This window comes from Girardinichthys multiradiatus, chromosome 19, assembly GCF_021462225.1.
Source record: "Girardinichthys multiradiatus isolate DD_20200921_A chromosome 19, DD_fGirMul_XY1, whole genome shotgun sequence".
In the NCBI taxonomy this organism is placed as follows: Eukaryota; Metazoa; Chordata; class Actinopteri; order Cyprinodontiformes; family Goodeidae; genus Girardinichthys; species Girardinichthys multiradiatus.
Genome location: NC_061811.1, coordinates 35,427,005 through 35,431,762, shown reverse-complemented (window position 1 = coordinate 35,431,762; position 4,758 = coordinate 35,427,005).

The following is a 4,758-nucleotide window of genomic DNA, read 5'->3' as shown; positions in this document are numbered from 1 at the left end:
GGTTGAAGTTCTATACCAACCAGCTCAGTTTCGGAGGAGATGGTTTATTTATAAAAGAAAAATAAATGAACACGAAACGTAATTTGTGAAAAATACACAAAAGACATTTTAAATTTGAAACATTTGAAGACATTTTAGCCTCTTTAGAAACAGTGAATGTTGCTGTTTTGCACTACATTATACATATGTGCAGCACAGTTTATTAACTTATCATATATATCAGTTTATTTCAATAACTTGAAAAGTGAAATTCGCATATTATGTAGAATTATTAAACACAAAGTTAAATTAATTTTTCATATTTTTGATGATTATGAGGAACAATTCAGAATTCACAATCTGAATATTACATAAGACCAAATAAAGAATGGATTTTTGTTATAGAAATGTGGGGATATTGGAAAGTTGTGTTTATTACACACACAGCTTAAAAGAAGGTCGCCAAACAGTGCAGTTGTTAGTACTTCTGCAGCAAGACGGTCCTGGGTCCTGATTGCACGGTTATGGTCCTTTCAGCATGGACTGCATGCTCTCTTTATTCAGGTTCCTTTTGCAGTTTAAAAACATGCATGTTAGGTTATACGGTCTCTCTCAATTGCGGGAGTGAATGCATATGTATATTGTTGTTTGTCTCTGTGTTTCCCTGTGATAAACTGGCAACCTGTCCAGAGTGTACCCGCCTCTGACCCAGTGACAACTTGACAACTCCCCTGTGACCCTGACAAGAAATAAGAGGGTGTTGAAAATGGATGGATATTTAAATAAACATGAGGCAATTTTTTTACTGTCTAAAGCGAAATCATACTGAACGTTTTTTTGTTTTAGGCCAGTCAAGATTGGCAAAATGTTTTCTACTTGCTAAATATCAGATTAATGAGAGAGAGAAATTTGGGGAGTTTTTTTATTTTTTACTTTCGTCAAATTCTAAAGTTTACATACATTACAATTGCTACGCATTTAAACAAGTTGGGAAAACCCAGATTATGATGCTATGGTTTTGGAAGATACTTATAGGTTGATTTACATCATTTGAATGAAATTCCTTGTGTGATATCATGAAAAAAACTAAATAAATCAGCAAGGATATAAGAAAGATAAGGACCTCCACAGGTCCGATTCACTCTAGTGTACAATTTTCAGATGCCTGAGGGTGCCACGATCATCTAGATGATCAACAATTATATGAAGGTATACAGCATGGTAATGTCCAGCCATCATACTATTCAGGGAATAGGAGGGTTCAGTTTCCCAGAGATGAACACATTTCCATACAAAAGCAAAAGACCTTGTAAAAATACTGGTTGAAGCTAGGAAGACAGAAATTTGTTTTGTACTGTCACAGGCTGAAAAGTTCACTCAGAGAAGAAGCCATTATTACAAAAGTAACAAAAAGCCAGATAACAGTTTGCAAATGTATGCTGATAATTCTAATTATTAAAGATTTCATGTGTTTGGATGACTTGATGTGTAGGAAAAAGGGGAAACCTTGTAAACAATCATCCCAACTGTGAAGTACGGGAGAGGATTCATCGTGTGTGGGGGTTTTGGTGGAGGATACACAGGCACACTTCTCAAAGTAGATAAAATCATAAGGAAAGAAAATTATGTAGAATTATTGAAGCAGCAACTCAAGACATCAGCTAGGAAGGTCTTGCAATATCACAATTACCCAAAGCGTGCCAAATTAGTTTCAAAGTGGCTCCAGGACAACGAGGTAAACGTTTTGGTTACACCAGTTGTCAGGAGGAAAGGGCCATAATTCTAGCAGACAACTGTGAAAAGCTTGTGGAAGCAAAAAAAAATGACTTCTCATTTTTCTGGCATTTTGCAAACAGAAACTGACCTAAAACTAAATAATATATACCAATATTATATCAGGCAATAAAAATGCCTTTTATAAATCATATGCAGATTTCTGGTATCAACTGTGTAAGTTTCTTTTTTCTGTTTATATGACTAAAATAAATTAACTTTTTAATGATATTTTAATTTACTGAAACACTTCTGTACATTTACCGCATGCCACTGTAAGTATCCTGAGTCTGTTCTCCATGATGCTACATATTTTAAGTTTGTGGCAAATCTGGAGTGCAGATCGGTCACACACAAATAACCAGCCTGTTCAGGCATAATCTAGCTGAACTATTCAAACCAATCAGAGAGTAGAGTCTTCTGCAACATTAATGTCTTTAAACCTTTGCAGGTCAGCCTTGCTATGAGCATCAACACCCACCAACCCCCACCCACCCACCTGTTTCATCAGATTCATGATTCTCTGACAGTTTGGATTAATGACACAAGTAAATATTAGACAAAAGGATGTCTTTTGCGGCTAATCTTTCTATGCCTAATATGGACACCCTCAACTGTTGGGTTGTCAAAAAAATCAGTTATCAGATATTACACTAATATAATAGTCCCATCCTTGTCAAATCGAGTAGTTACATAACTTTGGACAGCTGTGCTGCAAATTGACACTGCTGCTCTCAGATGAAAACATGAACAGTGGCTGTCTTAACACTAAGCTGCTGCTTTCATCAGCACCAAACTAACTTAACAGTGTTTCATTGTTAATCATCATCATCACAAACAGAGAACAATTAGTCGCATTAGCCATGTATAGAGCCAAGAGTGCAGCAGTGCAGCCAAGGAGAACTGCTCTTACTAATACTGCTGTGCAATTTTTCCCTTTCTATTGCCTTTCTCTTTTGTCATCATTTATGTAGCACATATGACCCTCAGAATGTCACATTATTACCTGTTTTATCTTCATCTTAGGCTATGCACAAAATTAAATTTCCAATATTCTAGTTGAAAAATATATTTTTCGAGTAGAAAAATATATTTTTTAGACTTTCTGTGGCTTCAATTATTTATGATTGTGTCCATCTGAGCAATACATGTGGTTATTTGTTTATTGACTTGAAATGGCTCCTTCTAAATTCATTATATTATTACAGTGATAGTTTTCATGAGTAAATTTATTTTTAAATGGCTATCTTTGTGGTTTAGAAACCTTAGAGGATTTTGTGACGTTGCTGCTGACAGATTAATATGATGATCCTGCACATCATCATGGAAGTAAGCTCTTCCTTTCACCTACTATTAGACTGATACTTGGTTTTGATCGGGACTCAAAGACTTTTAAGCATCTTTTCAAGCATCCAAGCCAGGCACACACGAGGCTGTTGCCTCCATCCCCGGAGAAACCCAGTTCTAAGGGCCATCGGCCACACTTCCTTCTTCGGAAAGATGAGGCCCCTTTTTGGACTGCCTGTCAGCTGAGAGCATCCAGAGAATGAGTGACTTTCTAATCACGCATAAGATGTGATTTTTTCATCATCTTTAGATAATTTATCCCCATCTCTGATTAAAAATAATTCATAGCACTTAACATAAAGAAAACAGCTTTTCTTTTTGAATGTATGATAGTAATTATTTTCTGGGAAGGTAAAGAATTCAATTCAGATATATAGCTTGATTTAATCATAATAGGCTTTATTTAAGGCAGTACTAAATTCCCTTCTTTATATTTACATTAAGAAATGTTTTTTTGGTTTTTTTTAACTTTTGCCAGCTATAATGTGAAAAAATATATTGTAAAATTTAACTAAAAACCAAACATATCTGTTGAAAAACAATAAAATAAAAAAACGGCAACACCTGGTTGCATAGGTTTGCACACCATTAAACTAATAATTGGTTTAAACATCTTCTGATTTTATTGCAGCATTCAGTCTTCTCTGGAAAAAGTCTATTAACATTCCACATCTTGACTTGGCCATGTTTGCTATCTGGCTAAAGTTCTAGCCATTTATCTCCTTTCAACAGCCTTTTTTGGGTCACTATGCAGGTGTTTTGTTGAGTTGTAGTTCTAGACTCCCGCTAGGCTAACTTACATTTTCTTTGCTGGTTTAAATGTGTGCTTAGTCTTATAATGTGATGCTGAAAAGTGAATTTGCTCTTTTATCATCTTCAGCTTTCTGCCACACACATGAAGATTTCGGTCAAAACTGACAGACATTCAAAGTTCATTCAAGGTTTTATCAAATCACAGCAGGGAGTGGACTCTGTATGAGTCCAAGCATATGGCGGCTGGAGACTGCTATCACATCCCAGACATTCCTGTAGCTCCTTCATAGCAGTTTGCAACTTGTCTTTTAATGGATTTTTTTTTATCTTTCTTCTGACTGCTACCTTTGAATATTGAGATGCTACTGACGTTTTGAAACCTCTCTGCGAACAATCGTTCTATTAGTAAAGCCGTGTAAAAAGGAAAAATATCATAGCAAATTAAATTTATTTAACTGATTTTAACACTGCCTTACTTTTACATTAGATGGTGACTATCATGTTTTACGTGTTTTGTTGCCTATACGTGTTTCACACAGGAAGCTTCCTGCCAATGACCAGCCAATGAGAATATTGGCTGGTCATTGGCACATTTCATTTAATCTGGGTATACCACTTTTATTATTTGTGCAGTATTTATTCTTCGTATGTTGTAAATAAAATAGTATTCATATAAAGCACTATGACATTTCTGACAGATTTAGTTTAGGTTTACTGGCCATTAGCCAGTAAACCTAAAGACACCATGAAAGTTATCTACTGCATGTAAAATTTCTCTTAACAAAATCTCCCTTGAATAATACTGAACTATCTGTTTTTTCATTTCTTTACTTTTTGTGCAATATATAGGAATCTGCAGAACACGATTAATCCAACAGCATTGTTCAATAATGACTAAAGATTAGG